The following is a 20,396-nucleotide window of genomic DNA, read 5'->3' as shown; positions in this document are numbered from 1 at the left end:
GGCAACATCTAGAATAGAAAGTTATCATTGGATAATTTCATTACCAGTGAGTGTATCAAAGCAAGCTGAAGACAAATTCTTCCTCTTCAAAAAGAAGAAAAAAAAACCCCCTCAGTTATGAGTCAAAGGTTTATTCTTTGTGTGCAGTTTCACATGCTTGGCTCTATTATCTTTAAATCACAAGATGACAATCTTCTCAGGCATACCAGAGAGTCAACCAAAATCCAACTGTAATAGATAATCCTATCAAATGTCAAGTTACTGGGGAGAAGTGGTTTGAAAAATAGGCCAACAGTCCATTACTTGATTTACCTCAAAAGGATGTTAACGTTTCCACAGTCTGTCTTCAACAGGGTACACTTTTTGTGCTTCGCCAAGTTGTTTAAAAGCCTTTGTTTCACAAATAAATGGCCACCTTTTCTTGCTCATAAATGTATGATTTTACAAAAGCTATCTATTGTTTTAAAATATACTACAGTTTTCACTATATAACCAGGGCATTGTGCTTCAAATAATTAATCTGGTTTTCCAGATTTAGGGGAAATATTCATCAGCTGGTTACCAGAAGCAGATTCCCCAAAGCTCATAGGAGGTGTAGGTTTCAACAGCCTTTTCAACTAGTCCAGGAGTGGGCAAAATGCGGCCCAGGGGCCGGATGCGGCCCACCAGGCCATTCTGTCCAGCCCACGGGGCCCCTAAAAAATTTAGACAATTAATATTTATCTGCCCTGGACTGCCTGTCATGCAGCCCTCAATGGCCCTCTGCCCAAAATAATTGCCCACCCCCGAACTAGTCTGATAAGTTACTGTGTTGTATAACTAGACCATTCCTGGAGCAGTGAAAGCTCCCCTACCTGAGAAAGCTGCCCCTAAACATCACAAAAAATGGATCTACAGGGCATTGCTAAGCGTGGTGTGTGGTTAGGTGCCATGCACTTTGAAGAAACCAGATCTTTGCATGAGCTGCCTACATCACAGATTAAAATGCATGCAGCAATACAGCTCTAAGAGTCCCCAAGTAACTGTAGCTTGTGCCGTGCTGAAGAAAATGAAGCCAGTCTGGAAAAGCTCCTGGCCTGTCTCACTGGTAAACAGGAAGTCCTAGCCCGATATCCTCCAGGGACTCTTCTCCAGTCTGTTCCCATTTCATTCAGCCAAAGCATCATCGATACCACCTACGTAAAACAAAGAGAAGAGAAAAATCATGAGCAGAAACTTCACCCTCTGTAAAAACTTTCCCCTTCATTACAGCAAATCCTTGCAGTGCACTCAGCTCGTTTACTCATACATATTCCCCATCCTCATCTTGTTGCATTAACAGGCACTCTTGCTTTCCTAGGGGTTTTTTTGTTTTTTGGGGGGGGTGGTTTTTTTTAGCAAAAAATAAGACAAACCTGCACAAATGTTAAGTTTCCAGTTAAAACTGAAATGCAAGTTTGCTCATTCTCTTTCTCATGTAGCCATGCTAGGGACAGAGCAAAGTAACATACCCCAGGGCATTTGAGCTGGAACGCTGAGATCCTTGCCAGTCGTGAAGGTAGCAAAACGAGAGTAGTGTAGTCGGGGGGGGGGATTGTGGTTTACAGGACTTTTACAGCCTCCTTTCAAAAAAAAGAGTTAAATCTGCAAGCGAAAAATAAACTCTCCCCAAATTCAGAACGCCGCCAGAGGCAATCACTAACCTTTAAATACATGTGCTACATTCAAGCCATCATCAATAGAGAGGTAATTTTAAGACTCAGTTCATTAACACTGAGCTGTTGATGGAGCTGTAAACACGCCAGCCCATTGTAGTTTCTAGCCTGTTGCCAGTCATTCTTCTCTTGTTAGTTGACCTGCCAGTGGCTTTTGAAAGCAAAAAAAAAAATAAAGAAGAGAGAGTTATTTTAGATTCACAGCAGTTGCTTCAGTTCACATACGAGTTTAGAAAGCAGTTCTGACCTCCACAAAATATTACAGTCACAGAAGTGATACAAAAGCATTTGGCACGGATTTGCAGAAAGGGTGGAGCCTGAGGCAGGCCAGGCCAACAGGAGGAGTCGATGTTGCATCTCTGGCTTCGGAAGAAACATCAGTATTAGCCCTTGCTATATATAGAAGATATCCTGACAGAGAGGAAAAGGGGGGGGTGCAGAAAAGAGGGAGGGAAAAAAATAATAATTAAAGAAAGGATTTGTTTGGGGGACAGCCTGAGAGAGCTGGTAGCACGGAAGGGACTGTGATTTGTTGTCTCTTTATATAGAGAATCTACAGTGTTGCACACCCCCTCTTTGCACAGATGTATTGGGTAGGCAAGGGGAAGGTTTTGGAAAAACGAGCCTGCCGTATTTAGTAGCCTAAACAATGGTTCATCCCTGTACTTTGACTGCTGACCACTCAGAAAGGAGAGCACAAAGGCACCCGGATCTGGAGCCCATTCTCTGCAGGGTCCGATGACTGTCCTAATTCACAACAGCAGGTAACAGGCCCCCACTGAGTCTCGCAGCAAAGAGGTCTGTGTAGGAACCCCATCTGTGGCTCGCTGATGCATTGCAGGGGACAAACTGGGCCATGCACCTTAACTGACATTTGTTTTTATCCTAAAGTTATTTGCAACCGCTTGACCCAGTTGCCAAATGGTGTCAGGCTGTGGTTTTGCAGGCTGGCAGTTCAAAGCGCTGGCAAGACGTGCGTGGGAAGGCTTGGACAGCGCCCTCCCACCATGAGCCAGATCAACTCCTGGGGTAACATGATTTGAGTTAAATAGATTCTCCAGGGAGAATCTGAAATTATGTCAGTGCTGTCAGTTCCTGAATTATTCAATCAACAAATTCACCACCATTATGGGGGAATTTTTTTAGGCTTGTCTTAATCAGGATCATCGCTCAGCAGTGGAAGGATTATACATCAGCAAACTAGGAGATCCTCGTTTGCAAAGCAAATAGATATTGTTTTGGAGGTGCAGCCAGTGACAGCCAGGGCGGAAACAACTCCTTTTCCCTTATTTTAAAGGAGCAGGCAAAGTGTAAGGCAGGGAGAAGTGAGCGATCATCTGTGCATTCACGGATCAGTTTTGGAGCTGTATTACCTCTCGCAAACAAGCTAAGGATTTTACTCGGTGCAGCATGACAGAAGAGAAAGCACTGCGAAGGATTAGCATGGTTTCAAGTTTTCATTCTGTCTGCTTTCTTCAGCTGAGTAGCAGAGTCTTAGCTTTGATATGATAAAATCAAACCTAGGTGTCTGGGCTGTGGAATATTAACCTTCACCTTTAGATAAAGAGCGGGTACCTGGCAATGTCTATATCAGCAGCCTCGCTTACCGGGCCAGTCAAGCGAGAGAACAGTTTGTTTGCAAGATTTACAGTTCCTTCTTACTGTTGTGCAAGCAGATGTCTCCGAAGACGATAGACTATAGTTCAGAGATCATGTGACTCAGGGTGAACTGATTCTGCAAGTTTTAATTAAAATGGCCAGCATCCACATTTTGTTTTCTTTATAAACATTTGCAGCGTATCAGTAGCCAATCTAAATGTCTCACCAGATGAGTACATACTGTACTTCATTTCTTTATTCTAGAGTGCTGCGGAAAACACGTTAGTCAGAGCCAGCTGATGTGCTTTCCATGGGTCTCAAGGGCAAAGTTGTTCAAATTAAACATGATCTTAAAGTCACTTTAAAACTTGTTTTGTATTTTTGTAGCTGCTCCTTGGAAGTTCATTAAGCAGTCTCCTCTCTCCATTGGGCTCATGCACTTCTCCTCTCTCAGTCAAGGCAGACATGGGTCTGACAGCAGAACTTGGCCCACTGCCGTGGTGATTAACACCTCTTTAGGCTAGGATAGGCTTCCTAACTGCACTGATGTGTACCTTGAATAAGCATTTCCTTCACGAGAATTGGGTCCAGTTCACGTTTGATACTGACAGTTTTCTCTCTCGACGTTTAAAGTTGGGATCACCTTGCTCAAATGAAGAGCAGCGTCTGAGGAGGAAGTGGGGGGTGCTGCAAATACCGATTTGGCTGTCTTGCACGATGTGTCACACTGCATGGGAACGTGATGCAGCCTACTACCCCCACCAGGAAGGTCAAAGAAGAAGCGATGGTATCTTGCAATGGAGTAACTAGAGGACCTGCTTTCAGGAGATGTCAGGATTTGTTTTCCTTCAGGAAGAAGAGCTAGGTGTTTGTTGTTTGAAACGGTTTCCCCGAACTGTACGCATTAGCACCCTCCTACATCAGCACAGGCATTCATGCATCATGGCATTTTTATCATCATTGGGATGTTTTGGCAGCCTGATGCTTCGTGAGCCATCACCCAACCAGCTTATCACCTAGTCACCATTTGGGCGTCCTTGGAACCAGCAAGGGTGATCACATAGCAGTCTTTAGCAAGGTGCTAGGCAAGGGCTCTTGCGAACGGGGCTGCGGCTGCGGTAGTATCAGCCCTACAGGGCTAGTCAGTGGAGACTCTTTGCCAACATAATGCAAAGAGGCCATCCCTTTTGCCTTTGGCTTTGTCATGCCGCCACAGAGAGAGAGCAAAGTTGACTCCCCAGCTCCCTTTGGCATATGCCAGCCAAGGCTCTCACCAGTGGTTTCTCAAGGTTTAATGCAGCAACTACAGAACAGGCCAGTTCAGTTTGATAGAGCGGTTAAGTAGTCTTAGCAAATAATCTTACCTGTCACCCCTAACTTTCTTAATCCTGTAAGATTAAGAAAGTTAGGGGTGACAGGTAAGATTATTTGCTAAGACTACTTAAGATTATCATGTAGCACACAAGGAAAGGGAAAATTTAGCATCATGTATTAGAAATGTGTGTTGGAGGCTTCATCACACAAGCTAACTATGCCGATTTTGTTTGCTTTGCGTGGACCGACCGTCACCCCCCAGCATTGAAAGTCGACATAAGTCACACACAACACTGCTGCTTCTTCCCACTAACAAATCAACTCTTACCCCCAAATACCTGCATCCTAATACTCATCGTAGTCAAGTATTATTCTTAATTTAATGGTGTCATTCTTAGGTACTTAATTTTCCATTTCTTCTACTTGCCCTCTTTTCTAATCCCACTGTGTTAGATTAAATTAGGAGCATTAACAGAAAACATGTATACAACATTTTAAAGGACTAGAAGCAGGAGAAAACGCCAGCATTTTTGGTTTTGATTAGCAGTTGATTTTTCAGGGACGCGTCTCAAACACGACAGGAAAAGCCCTGCTAACCTAACCTCAAAGCAAACTCTCCTTAAAGTTTCCAGTAGGCAAATGAAGAAAGACTTTGCACTTTTTATTACTTTTTCCTATTTTGAAATGTTTGTGTTTTCTTCATTATTACAGTCTTCCCATGATGGTATCTATGCAAGAGTTGGAGATAAAATGAGACAGATGTACTGACCATGGTTACCAAGGGAGCAGTTTCCTTAGCAATGGCAAGGCAGTTGTCAAAGCAGTCAATGTTCCTTCTCCTTCTCAGATGGCTTGTTTTTACTAGTTTGCATAGCAGCTATTCATAAACACCCTTTGCAATGTTCCTCCTGCAGGTAAACAAGAGGTTGTCAGGCAATTATTCATGGGCTTCGGCTGCTGGTAGAGGTTTCAAGTCAATAGACACCTCAACTTTTGTGTGTGTTTTGGCCAATATTCAGTTTCTAGACAACGCAGGGGAAAAAAAATTAAAAAGTAACCAAAACCAACAAGGAAACTGAAGCGGCTGTGAACTGAAATCCTTTCCCTGTGTCTTGGACATTAGGAGGAAAAATGGCTGCCAAAATAATCCTTACAAACTAGTGCCATAAACAGCTAAAGGAAATGGGTATATTGAGACAAGAACAGAATCTACCATGATTATAGTCCGGTTGAGTAGGGATCTTAGGCTGCAATACGGTCTTTTATAAAAACACATGGTGATTTTCGGCATGAGCCATAGCGTAGTGGGCCAGACTGCCAGTCCAGAGTTGGATTGTTCAGGGCAGAAGTTGCTAGTTCAACAGCAGCCTGTCTCCACCCTTCAGTTTGAATGTCTGTTTTGTGCATCCTTGCTGGGAAATCATATTCAGGATTGGGATCGACTGGGATCACACAGGCCCACTTCTTAATTTTGCTGGATCCAAGGAAGCACTCAGGTGATAAATGAGCTCTGGTACTATATCTTTGTGACACCGAACAGGATTTAGCCCATTACATGTATGGCTCAAACCAGAAGCTATAAATCCTTAGAAGCAGAATACAAAATTGCAGTTTAATAATGCCAGATTCCCATTCTGTATTTTTTTTAAAGTTATTAAAAAAAATCAAACTATGGTTCAAAATACTGATCTATAATTTACAAGTCAATGGCAATACTATTGTAACTGTAGTTGCGTGTCAATCCCATCACAAAACCAGGGTTAAGTATCGAGTGTTGCCCCTTCAGAGGGTCAGGACTGAGAATTCAAGTCTTGGTCTTCTGTGCCCACGCTGCCAAGGACTCTCTGTATTTAAAGGACGGCTACCCTCCTAGCTGCCGGCATATTTCCTGGGCCCTTTTCTCGATGCAGACAAAAGAAGAGGGTTTGTTTTTTTTTTAAATCAATCTTAAACATCACACACTGTTTTGGAAAGTGATATCATGTAACCTGGCAACATCCATCAGTGTCACACATCAGGCGAACATTTTGAGAAACATTAATTAGTATAGAAACCACAACTGGCTCAATCTCGAGTTATTGCTCTACCTTTAGAAACACCATCTTCCTGAAGTCGCCATTACCAGGTTCCGCTATTTTTTAAGTGGAGTTATTAAAATAGAAATGTTTGCTACCAACCCCCCTGCAAGCATCCTCTGATAATTCAGCTGTTTGTGTGAAGTTAGCATTCTTTCTCCTCAAGCTTTGGCTAGAAGTTGTACGTACTCCTTTTCTACCACATCCTTATTTACTGCCTACGACTAGTATGAATCTTTTTTGTTCAGGCTGACTGAAATTTAATTAGACAACGATAAAGAGAAGGAAAAAGTGCAGCATTATGTGCACATGGAATTGTTGATTACTCACATTCTGTCCTGCTCTTTGTAATACAAAGCTCAGTGCCATAGGGTAGGTTACTGAGTATATCTGTTTTCTTCCCAGGGACATTCATTTCATGACTATAATAGCTGTGCTGCAGTACTTGAGGCAAAGTTGGGAGAGTTTCTTCAGCTCTGTTTACAAACACTTCTAGCTGGAATCTGACAGTCTGAACAGGCAGGCGCTGAACAAGCTGGAAGTGCATTATTAGGTAGAAATAAAACTAGTGTTGGCCTTTGATATGTGACTTGCATGCCCTTGCTTAGAGCACCAGAGCAGGGGGAGGGAAAGGAAGTGAGTGTGGTGCCATCCATGAAGGCTGAAAGCAAACGCGTGCCTCATCTGTATTGCTAGCAGAGCTGCACGGAAGAAAGGAAGCGTGAAATCTTCCTTGCCAAATTTGTCTCTCCCATTTTAAGGTAATTTCATATTCCCAGGTTTCTTCTGGAGCCCTTCAGAGAAGCTCATATTTTTTTTTTTTTTTTGCACGAGGTAATGCGGAAGGAGGAAAAAGCCGTTTTTGAGTGCAACATCGTGGTTGCAAAGTGAAATAATGGCCAACTATGGAGTGCTTTTTTCCTATAGTATTGGAGGGTATCGGTGGAAAAAATGGATTACTGTCAATAGCTGTGTACTAATACTGCACGTCACCCTCCCCACAGGGATGGAAGAGCAAAAGCTAGAAATAAAAAAAAAAGGACAAAAGGCAGTGAATGTAGCTAATGGTGGAAGAGGCAAGGGAGTTAAAGCATCCAGGATTTTCAAATGCTGCCCCTTGGCGAGGAAGGAAGCTTGTGATTTTACATGAAGGGCACACGCCTGCTATTGGACCAGGGTTACAAACAATGTGTAGATACCATTGCAACATGAATACATGCCAAGATCACCCACAGAGAGGCATGCACATGCCTGCTTCATCATCCCACAGGAGAAAAGGATAGATGCCTGCTAATAATGTGGCACATGCAGCATGCAGTTTTCCAACAGTAGCTGCAATTGCAGGGACAAAGGCAGACCACCCTGGCTGTTCTCCAACCTAGACTCCTGCTCCTTGCTTTTAGGTTCTGATTCAGCAAACCACTTAAGCACATAGCTATGTGTGGTTCCCGTTAGTAATAACAGGAGCCACGCCGCTAACTCACCTCATATTGCTTTGAAAATATGCCCCTAAGGTGGCATACCAACCAGCTGCTGTCCATTTCTCATAACTTTTTTACAGCTAAAACTCTATGAGACTCTGTAGCCTTCTACTCGCATGTTCAGGCCACCCCCCTGCCCACACCAAGGCTTTGCTACTGAAAATCTTCTGACCTTGTTTTATACACAAGAACCTTGTACAGACATTTTGTTTCTCCATGGAGAGTTGCTGTTCTCCCAGGAGAAACCACAAATATACAGATATTCAGGCTTTTTCTCTCAGGGTAAAAATGGCCACTCCAAGAGGAAAAATAACTTGGGATCAACCAGGGTTACATCGCTCCCAGGAGAGTTTCTCTTGGGAGAGTGAATGTCCACACATGCCAAAAGTGAAAACTCCCAGGCATAAGCTTTAAACTTTTCAGTCAATGCTAAGTGGGACTCAACTGTATAAGGAGGACAGCATCTTGCATATGCAGCAACCAGATTGGCAAATGAAAGTTTAATGCAGTAATGTACCAGAGATGTAAAACTCTCCTTCTCCAGATGAGGTTACCACAGAGGGTTAAAACAAGGTTTACTAATAGGTTACATGAGAATAAATAGAATTAAAGTAATATGAATCATAAGGAAAAATGAGGCTCTTTATAACCACCCATGGAGAGATAAGTTTAGGTGTGCAGTTTCAGCTGAAGGGAACTGTTATCCAACGGCATAAAACTAGGGATCAAATCTTGGCTTCACTGCAGTCAGTGAGATTTTGCCAGTGACTTCAGTTTCATCTTAGAGCTACATAAGGATTGCCATTTACTGTATTAGATCGTAGGTCCATCTTGCCCAGTATCCTGTGTCACACAGTGGTAAAGAGTGGATACTGAAAGAGAGTAAACTAGGTCTGACCTAGTCAGGGTTTTTTCCCACAGTTGCTCTTGCACTTGCAGCCTCCAGCATTCGAGGTCTAGGAAGTTCTGATTCAGAGGCTGTATCCCTAACTCCCATGCTCAGTAGTTACTGAGGCCCTTTTCCTTCAAGAATGTGTCCAATCTCTTGTTGATTCTGGCTAAACAGTCAGCTTTCACAACACCTGGTGACAAGGAGTTCCACGCTTTAACGGCAAGCTGTGTGAGAAAGAACTTCCTTCCATTAGTTTTAAACTTACCACCTACTAGTTTCAATCTGTGACCCCTAGTTCTTGTATCATGAGAGTAAATAATAAATCCTTATTTACTTTCTCTTTACCACTTAGTATTTTGTAAACCCTTATCACATCCCCCCTCAAGCATTGGTTATCTAAACGGACTAGGCCTCACCTCCTTAGTCGCTCCTCTGATGAAAGCCCCTCCATAGCACTAATCCTCCTGGTGCCCTTCTCTGTACCTTCATTAGTTCTTCTATATCCTTGTTGAGGTGTGGGGACCTAGATGTAATAGTCAAGGTGTAGACTCACCAGTGATTTATAAAGGGGCATTGTTTTGCTTATACTTCCCTTCTTAATAGTCCCTAATGTCATTAGCATCACATGGGGGGTGCACGCAGGTGCATGTGCACCCCTCTGAGATTGGCCACTGCTGACACTGCTGGCAGTGCCTGCGGACAGATGCTGCTCACCCCCTCCCCACCACCACTGGCACCACTGGCGGTGCCTGCAGGCGGTTGCTGATCGCTGCTGGCCACTGCCAGTGCTGCCGGCAGCATCCGCGGGGGGTGCTCCTTTTCCCCCACCCCCTGCCACCACCACCACCGTGGCCACCTCCCCCCAGCCTCCGGGGTCACGCATCATTCATGCCTAACATTTTGTTTGTCTTTTGGACGGCTACTGAGCACATGGAATTGTTGATTACTCACATTATTGAGCACGTTATTGTCCACGGTGACTCCCAGTCTCCTTTCTGTGTGGTAATAGCTGATGTAGAGCCCATCATAGTGTAAGTAAAGTTTGGGTTATTGTTGCCCAGATGCATTACTTTACACTTTTCTAACATTGAATTGCACCTGCCATTTAGTTGCCCATTTGCTCAATCGTGCCAGATCCTCACAGTCTGCCTCAGTATTTACCACTTTGAATAATTTTGTGTCATTGGCAAATTTCGCCACCTCACTATTAACCCCCTTTTCCAGATCACAGCACTGGTCCCAACACAGATCCCTGGGGACCCCACTGTTTACTTCTTTCCATCCTGAAAACTGACCATTTATGCTCGCCGTTTACTTCCCATCTTTGAGCCAATTTCTAATCCATGAGTGGACATTCCCTGTAATTCCATGACTACCTTAGTTAAGATCCTCTTATGCGGGGGGCCTTGTCAAAGGTTTTGGAAGTCCAAATATACTATGTCAACTGGATCACTACGATCCACCTACTTATTGATGTGCTCAAAAAACTGTAGTAGGCTGACAAAGTATGATTTCCCTTTGATAAAACCATGTTGATTCCTCCCCAGCAAGTCATGTTCATTCATGTGCTAAACAATGGGTTTTTTTTATTATTGTTTCTTCCAGTTTTCAAGGAACAGAAGTCAGGCTCACTGGCCTATAGTTCCTGTCATCCCCTCTCGAGCCTCTTTTAAATGTGGCAGGCACACTGGCAGGCCTCTGGTATCAAGGTTGGTTTTAGTGATAAGTTGTATACTACAGCTAGGTGTCTTCAGGAATTTCTGATCTGAGCTGCTTCAGGACCCTAGGGTGAATGCCATCAGGTCCAGAATGCTTTCAGCTACAGAAGGCCTTTTAAGTTTGGGAGTCATGGTCTACAGGAATATGAAATATTTTATGCTCATTTTAAGCAGCATTAATAAATTTGTCTCCTACAAGAGCTTCCTACATAGCAATTTCCATGCAGAACTGCTTGTTTTATAAATTTAGCTTCAGCCTGGAAAAGCCACTTGTGAAAATACTCACTGAACAGGTTCATTTGAGAAGACCAATGACACAATTACCCCCATGTAGGGCCTGTCTACACAAGACATTTACTGTGGAGTTGCCTAATTAGCTCCACAGTATAACATCTCAGTATCTACATGTGTGGCCCTATTAACCTGCAGAAAACTAATAAAGTACTACCCTGCTGCAGAGTTTTTTCATGAGTAACAACGCACGTGTAGACGCTGACCCAGCTGGCTGGGGCATGAGGGTGCTTCAGTGTGGGGGCTGCCTCCCAGCTAGTCATGTACTGGAGCACCATTGTGTCCCAACCAGCCCCTCTGCAGCTTTTTGAGCTGGATCAGAGCAACACCAAGCTGGCAGGCTGACCCCACAGGCCTCCTGCCAAGTGGGAATGCTCTGACCTGGCTCAACGGGCTGCAGTCCCAGGTGCACATTCAAATGAGGTACCCAGGAGCAATAAACGCCAGCACAATAGGTGCCAGAGTTTATTGGTGCACTCTAATAGCATGTGTAGATGCACCCATAGTGTCCTTGGAAGAAGGAGGGTCTAGTTCTTCCTTATGTCTCGTAGGAACATAGTTCCTCACACTTATTCTAGAATATAGGTCGAGATGGCTCCAACTGGCAGTATATGTGGTAAAGTATATATGAGGACAGAAGTCTGATTGAAAAATCTGATTCAAAGAGAAGGGGAAATCATGGACAAAGATAAAGACAAGAACACTGCTTTTGGCAGTGGCCACATGGGGGACCAGGTTGCTCTGAGACATAAAAGGAGAAGTTGACAGAAGTCCAGGCAAAAAATGAACAAGAGATTTGCCTGTTAGAAGCTGATTGCTGAAATACTCTCGCAGCATAAAATGTGAAGGGTTTGGCCAGAGCCTAGATATTAAAAAGGAAAATAGAGGACAGAGTTTATATTGACTGTTATGGAAGCTGGAGTGGAGTGAAAAAAGCCCACACCAAAAAAAAGTGAGGTGGCATACGTGGCAGCAGCGTGCACCATCCAAAACCGCAGCCTGGCCAGCTGGAGCCATGCTCCGGTTGCTGGCCAGGCTCTCTGCTGCAGGAGAGCCATGGGTGCAGCTCTCAGAGGCCCCCAAGACCCCAGGTAAGTCTTCTGGGGCCAGCACAGTTGCTGGCCCCAGCCTCCCCTGTCCAACCCGGGGTAACATGCCATGCGCCATAGCACACGTGGCATGGGCATTCCCCAGGGACAAGTAGCAGTGGCATACCTTGTGGGGATATGCCCGCTATGAGTTTGGATGCTCCTGTACCATTAATGCTGTGAGACACCCTTCAGCGTGCACTCCAGGATCTGAGCATGGGTCACAGCCACGGTGGAGAGGTATATGCTGAGTGACCAGCAGAAAGCTGAGACTTAAACCTGTGTGAAAGTGGGGAGACCACCCAAAAACAGGCTGAAGAGAAGAGGATGGCTTGGCTAATAAGCAAGCCCTCAAAAAGAGGGGAATAGGGAAGAGGAACAATCTTCGACGGAGACGCTAAACGCAAGACAGGAGAAATGGAAGGACATGATCACGGAGAGCAAAGAAGAATAGGATACAAATGAGGAAGGAACTTACAGAAGAAAGGTGGAAGATGACAAGGTTAAACTAAATGATGTGAGATTAGATTGAGATCATTTGACAGCAGCCTTGCTGAGTGGAGAGGAGGGAAGCCAAATTGGAGTGGGTCCAGCAGTAAGTTGGAGATAAGGAAATCAGTACAGCACTTGTAGACAGCTCTCTTAGGGCTGGCGTAGACTCTGCTTTTGGACTGATTTAACTCTATAAACCAATAGAGCTAAGTCAGTGAAACCCTTTACTCTGATGCAGTTATACCCATGTAAAAGAGTTTATACTGAAATAGCTTGTTTTGGTAAATGTACTGAGATAAATAAGGTATAAAAGCACTTTTTACTGGTATAAGTGTACCCACCCTAGGAGCTGCACCAATTAAACTATATTGGTTTCTCAACTATATAGCAAATCTGGGGCAAAACTGCATGCACACCCTCATTCATTAGGGTAGTTTATCTCTAAATTGGAGAGAGGAGCTAGGACAGAAATCTAGAAAGACTTTTTTTTACAAGAGTTAAAAGGATACTTTAATTTATACATCATTTCCCGTTGCTTGATGCTTGCCTGTTCCTAATAATTCATGAATGGCTTTGATTTTTAAAATTACCCCATCAGTAATACTTAGTTATAGTCATACTTTAGCAACACACAGCCTAATTAATTTTGCTAGTTGAAAAATAAAAATTAAAGTCAGCTGAAACATTAAGGAATTCACGTTTTCAATGCTTCATGATTTAGCTGTGCCTCTCTCATTAACAACAATGGGAGCCATGCAGCTAAATCACCTCCCATTGCTTTGAAAATGTACCCCTAAGGTATACCAATCAGCCACTATGCATTTGCTGTAACTTTTTTTTTTTTTCAATTAAAATTCTGTGAGGATTTGCAGCATCCTCTGGCCACTGCTATTGCCACATCCCTCCTGTCTAAAATGCATGGCTGCAACTCTTCCTACCTGAGGTTAGATGACAAATTCCTAAAGCAGCTGGTGCATGATGCAGTGGGAGAGGGTCATACTTAACAAAGCCAGTGCTGTTCCCCCTAAATGACCTCATGCAATTCAAAGTATGGTTCTGACTTCTGAGTCCTCAAAGGGCCACATCATATCAAATACTGATCCTCCGCAAGGAGCCCTCCATGATGCAGACCAGTGGGAACAGGAGAAAGAGCATCCTCAGGAGTAGGCACAGGGTCCTGGTACGCTGTCCCGCGAGGCACCAGAGAGACCCCTCCCCAGGTCAGAGTAAAATACACAGCTCTTGAATGCAACATTGCCCACAAGCCCGAATGAGAGACAGCCTGACAGTACTGTGAAAAACAGCAGCCCTCATGTGAAATTAGGGCAGGACACAGGCCTAATGCCATGCTAATCATCAGGGCCCCGCGTAGGATGCTGAGAACCGAACTGGCTACCCCCAGGCATTTCTCACAGCTTTTTGAAGCTTTATTTAGCAATTAGACAAGGTTCGCTGTGGAACAGAGGCAGCTGCTCTATAGTTAAGGTTGAAGCTCATTTCTCATTATAAGTCTGATTTCACAATCTCTTAACTAAATTCCCCTAGAAGAAGCCAGGCTTCCCAAATGTCTCATTCTGCACCTCATCCCAAAATAGAATTTTTCTGGGAAATTTGGCTTAACCCGCAAAACAGAAAAGGGGTTTTAAAGTCATTTGGCAAGATCCGGAGCTCGTGCAAATGAGCAGAACTCCAACTGAACTCGGCAGAATAATGCCAGTCTACCAGTGCTTGCGACAGAAGCCCTGACAGCCAGCTATGCAGTCATAATGCCATTTCACAATGCATCACGGGGGTGGAGATTTGACAACCACGCAACATTTTTTATTTTTCACGCAATATTGTTCAGCAGAGCTTGCCATGACATCACTGTGATAGTATTTGTCCCGTTATTAAGTGTTGCGCATTAATTTATTTGCCGCTATTAAGGCGCAGCGTAATCAGATAACAGCAACGAGAAAAATGCAAGTTACCTTTTGCCTCTGGAGAATGTCTTTGAATGATAAGTGTTAATTTCAAGATTTGTCTAATGAAGTTTGCATGCCTGTTTCTCCAAATGTAGCAATTATTTCGTGGTTTGCAGTGCCACGGATATGATAAACAATATTTATGCCGCATTGTAAAACATTTTATAACTTTCTTTTAATTGCCGTCGCAGTCTTTAAAACTGTAGCTTAGCACTTCAATAATAAGCGTATTAATTTGTTTAGCGTTTAAGTTCTTACAAAGAAAGAGACAAGCATTAATTTTGTTTAGTTAAAACAAGCTTTGCTTTTGAACAGCAGGTGGTAATTGAAACAAAACAAGGGCTCATTAGAGGAGCGTCTGGTGGCTCATGATACAAACAGAGCACACTACAAAACCCAAACACAAGAGCCCTGAAATAAAGTGGTCATCATCTAATTAACAGAACATGTTTTAATTACCGGGTAAACCATGCAGCGCAGTGTGTCAATTTAACTGATGTGCTAAGTGCCAGTTTACAATATCAGAAACAGACAAATAATTGGAATCTAATTACATCCAGGTCTATTGCACACCAGTGCCTGAAGCCCATCTTAATAAACAAGTTTTTACATCAAACCATGAATAGCAAATACAGCCGTGCTGTTAATTGCTACATTGTGATATTGGGACTTTGCCAGCTTTGACTATTAAAATAAGCTCTTGTGTGGATTGCAGTTGCTCTGCTACGCTTTAATTAGAATCAAATGAGAGGCAGAGATCGGGCTGTATTACTGCAATTCAATATATGTAAATAAGATAACTGGCTAATCTTTTTATTTTATTTCTGAGCCTCCATGCAATAGGCGGTTTAGTTATGGTAATAGGTTATCACTTTGCAAATGAAGTAGACCTGCACTGTGAGATGAATCAAGAAACATGTAATCTGTACAAGGAAGCCTAAATGTTCTCCGTGCGCCAGAGTGGGAACAGTGTGCTCCATATTACACTATACCTTTACCACATCTAGTGGTTTGGGGGACACAGTTTTAAAAGGTAGAATTTGATTTTGTGTGTCACATTGCATAAAGCTGGAGTAATGGAGTGGAGAATTAGGCTAACTCTCTTCAACTTGACCATAGACTAAATACGGGACACGTTATTTGGCAAAACTGAAGAACCCTCCGACCAAATACTTTGCATGTAGGGGGTCCTCCTTCTGTATTATGATTGCACTCCCTGTAAACTTGGTTTTGTGAGACTTTGCTTCTGATGTAAACAGTTTTATTTGTGGGAAGGCACTATCTGGATATAATTAATATCCCAGGCTGTAGTTAATGTTGATAATACTGGTAATACAAGGGATGAAGGGTTTCTGGCGTCTTGGCAAGGTCCAACAGGCTAAATTCTCAAAGTGTGTAAGACATGCAACTCCACTGAACTCAATGGACCTGCAATCCCTTGCCCAATTAATGAATTTGGCCCACATTTTTTAAGGGAAAACAGTCTCAGTACTCAGAAGGGTCACAGAAATGCTATCTATAACAGTTAAAGTCAACATTTCATATTAATCATGCAGCTTTTTAAAGAAACAGGGATAGAGTATGGAAATAAAATCCATGAGCTGGACTTTTAGTGTTTTCTAGAACATAGTAGGAAACAGCAATGGTGGTGTTGAAGAAATTGCTTAACAAATGGTGGTCTGGGATGATACCCTCACGTTGCATTAAAACAGGAATTAGACTGGAGACAGTCTTGGGAAACTCTACGTCATGAGTGAAGCTCACAAAGGCTCACAAATTATCCAGTTATCTGTGTTTATGGAATTTGTGGTTGTGAACCTTATATTGCTCAATTCCTGCTCTTCTCTCTCCTCTCTGCAATCTTTTAGTGTAAGGGTTTAAGGGCACTTGTGCATGTGACAGTCCTCACGATGTACATGTGGCGGAAATGCAATTTGTGTGGCTTAATGGCATCACACGTTACACGTGCACCGTTTTGGGAGCTTTAAATTACTTTGTGTATTTGCAAAGTAAGCTATAGCCAAGCTGGGGCAGCATCCAGCCCACTAGTAGCCCAACTGGGCAGCCCTGGGGGCATCACTCCTGTGGAGGGAAGGACCAGGGCCCCCTGCAACTCCGGGGCCACTCAGCCCACTGGCAGCTCATCCCCGGCCACAGGCAGGCTCCGGCTTCGACGAAAAAAAACAAAAAAGAGATTAGGCCCCTCGCTGTAACATGACAGAAAAATCGAAAGGGTGAGTTTCAGTTAAAAACCCACCATTTCAATTTAGGGGGCATAGCATAAAACCGTGGGGATTAAACCCCTGTGATGTATACAAGCACCGTAAGTGTTTAAGACAAAATGTTTTAAATGGGTATTTCAGCAGGACAAGTTTGTATCCATCTTTCTATCAATCTCTCTCTGTCTCAAAGCACTGGAATCTATGCTAACCCTTGATCTACCCTTTCAAACTTTATCATGACTCCAAGATTTCGGAAAGGAGTATGCAGGTGGAGAATTGGGGGATGGTAGTTTTAATACTTGCTGACGTCCTTATAGTTCAGAGTTAACTATTAAGTTGAATAAGACATTTCAAAGTTTCTTTGATCTTTGGTTATGGATTTCCTTTTGGCCGATCAGGAGGATACGTTTCATGGGGTTCATCTGCAGAATGTTATCTTTGCAATCGTGTAGTCCAGAAACATTTTTTAAAGTTAACCTTGTAACTGGTGGAGCCACCAGAGAAGTGCTGGTTTGACATTTGCCATCAAGGACTGGCTCACTCTGACCCTTATTTGCCTTCACCCCCAAAAACCAAAATGACATTGAAAATATCTTCATCATCCCACTTGGAAATCAGAATTCTTTGCCATATTGATGTTTGCACTTACTATTCCGGGCCTAACACGTACAGTCAGATTGCAGTTCCTGTGAAGACTTGGAAGAGTGCAAAGTCCCATAAGGCCTGTTCATCATAGCTTAGTAAATGGCCCAAATGCTCTCAGCTCAGAGACAAGAGATATTGATAAACCACATGCCTCTCTCACACTTTAAATCAGATCTGAATGTTGCTCAGAGACAGGTGAAAAACAGCAGGTTAACTGAGTACAAAACAAATCAGCGTCGTTCCTTTTGCCATACACCCAGCCTTTCAGAGTTTCAGACCAAGGCCTGTATCAGGGTTCAGCCTAAGGAGGTCATGCCAAACTTGTCTTTTGCCAAAAGTCCATCGTAACTCCATATAATTCGGGACATTATTCCCAGTATACGGTCAGACAAACTCAGAATCACACCTAAACAGTTTGTTGATATCCCTGTACTGCATAAATGGATGAAGGAATAAAAGAGCTCAACAAGGAAATCGTATTTATGGGTGATCATTCCTTATGTTAAACGAGTTTTGTAATCATGTCAGAGACAGATCAACTCAGACAATTTGCCTCAAAGTCTAAAGCATCAAGTTTCAGACTGCTTTGCGTCAAACGTGCATAGCTTAAAATTTCCTATTAAAAACATGAAAACAAGCCAAACATGGAAAAGTGAACAAGTACAAAAAGTGAGGTAAAGTGTTACTAATGTCTGCCAAGTGGTATTATTCACAAACACCATCAGTTACACATGAGCAACCTCTATAGCTGTACGCCAAGGAAACGGAAACCCACCTCTCCCATAACTTCTTGTAATGCAGTTGTCTTAGTTGCAGATCAAAGTCCATTCAATTGTTCAGGGACTTTGTTTTATTCCATTTATCTGCAGTTAACCCTAACATGGCATGTTTAAACTGAAAGCACAAGGGGGGGCAATAATGTAGTCAATTAAGCCATCTTTATCTCTACTTGCAATGAATATGAACCCATCAGTGACGATACCATTAGTATTTTATTGTGAAGCATTTATAGCGTTTATTCTATATTTGAACCATAATAAATTACATCCATTTTTACAAAAATTATAAGTGACATGCTGTCAGAGCTATACATGTACAACCTTAGAAATATACATAATACTTTGAAAGCTGTCACATTCAGTACAGTTGTAAACATCACCCTGGGTTACTAAACTGTTATCTTTAGGTTTACTTTTTCCGATAAACCATGGGATCTTAGCACATTTTTTAAACAGGGAGAAAAATAAATCCTCCTTCAAAAAGTTACATGGTCATTTCCCCACACAAGCTTGAATGCGCTATCAGCCATATGCTACCCTCAGCTCCTCATACAATGTCCACTAACTGGCCTATTTCTAGTTCAGCTCTAGACTTTGTGTGGCTTGGGGCAAATATCTTTGTCTTACCGTGCCTCACTTTTCTCATCTTGCTACCCAACAAGGCCATTCTGGGGCAGAAAGAATCATTTTTAAGAATGCATGGAGAACCTGAGACGGAAAGGCCAAAATAATGTCATGCGATTCTATTATGTTGTTCTTATTTTGTTGCAAAATATTGCCTTACCCAAAAAAAACCCGGCGTAGAATAAGTGAGACTCTTCTCATGGGTTTCTTGAACCATCCTATAACATTTTTTAGGGACAGAAGCACAGCCCTGCTCTAGAACTCTGTCGGATGGTTGAAAAACCTATAGAAAAGCTGTTGCTTTTGTGCTAGTCTCTCTAGGACTTTTGCATACCACGTTACTGTGAAAGGCAGAGCATCACCACCACATCAGGTCTTTTAAATAAAAGCAGACACTGGCACTTAATTTTCTACAGAGTCAATCCAATATACATGCAAAGAGACTGCATACCAGTTCAGTCTCCCCAGGGACTTAAAACAATGCCTGGATCCCAACCAGGCTCAGGTGTGAGATTGGTACTGATTCAACATTGCCAAAACCAAGGTGCTTCTGGGGTAAATTTAAAGTCAGAAAGGGAGGTGCCTTTTTAGTGAATGCCAGATCTAGGTGGCAACTGAGTGGGGGATTGCAGGATTACAGTTTTGGCCCCCAGCACCTAATTTTGCTTAAGGCTCAGTTTAAGCGTCTTTGTTGGACTCAGTCTTAAGAGTTGACTCATTCTCTCTGGTAATGGATCCATTTTTTTTAACTCGGGTGATAGAGTTGTACATAGCTGAAAGCACTTCATAGAGCCACAGTCAAACTCAGGTCCCACTGGAGTCAATGAAGAACACGAGGACGATGTCCATATTATATCATCTGTCCTTAGAGGCTGATAATGCCAAACGGGGTCGGGGACCCTTGTGTTGGGCGCTAAACACATGTAGAATTGAACGCAGTCCCCTGCCCAAAAGCGAAGACTCGCCACACCCTGCAATGCTTTCTGCTGTTATTATGGTTCATTTTCTTGTCTCTTTGATCAGTCTGAATCCAGCATACATTATGCTGCTGTTATTTATGTAAATGTTTAGATTAGGTAACATATTATTCCACATTGAACGATACCATAATCCTCCTAATTCTTTTCCTTCATCATAAATATTTAGTTTGTTTTTAGCTTGTGGGAATAAACACGACATCGTTTTCATTACTGAGAAATCCCCCTCTTTTCTTCTCCTGGAAGAATCCCTGGTCCCCTGGCAGTACTCTGCCTCCCAGAACATGCTAATATTGCTTGCATTACTGCAGGATTACTATGGTGAAGTATACACTTGGTATTATAATTCATAATGTTGCTTTAAAAGATTAACCACTCCCACGGCTGTGTCTGGTAATTATGGAGCAGCATTTTTTATAACACAGAATAGCATATGCAAAATCCCTGGCCAAGAGAGAGACATTTTTTTTAACCTCAGAGAAAACCAGATGCAAAGTAGCAGGGTGAATGGCTGACTTTACTTGAAGAAGATGGACCATAG

The 20,396-nt window shown here is 42.9% G+C and overlaps 2 long non-coding RNA genes across 5 annotated transcripts in view; one reads left to right on the top strand and one right to left on the bottom strand.

Moving 5' to 3' along the window:
• The window catches only part of LOC149855933 (uncharacterized), a 348,042-nt gene that overhangs the window by 270,322 nt on the left and 57,324 nt on the right, over positions 1-20,396 (top strand). The window lies entirely within an intron of this gene.
• Positions 28-20,396, bottom strand: part of LOC149855934 (uncharacterized) — a 32,996-nt gene continuing 12,627 nt past the window's right edge. Inside the window, exons 2-4 of one of the 4 annotated variants that reach the window (XR_016438446.1) lie at positions 5,377-5,515; positions 1,683-1,845; positions 28-1,175 (exon numbers count right to left, since the gene is read on the bottom strand). This is a non-coding gene — a long non-coding RNA (uncharacterized LOC149855934). The other 3 variants (XR_016438448.1, XR_016438447.1, XR_016438445.1) reach the window with 3 other exon arrangements.

The sequence above is a fragment of the Crocodylus siamensis genome, chromosome 11, assembly GCF_052110815.1.
Source record: "Crocodylus siamensis isolate JL-2025a chromosome 11, ASM5211081v1, whole genome shotgun sequence".
Lineage (NCBI taxonomy): Eukaryota > Metazoa > Chordata > Crocodylia > Crocodylidae > Crocodylus > Crocodylus siamensis.
The sequence above is the reverse complement of the archived record's forward strand: the minus strand, read 5'-3'. Positions and strand labels throughout refer to the sequence as shown.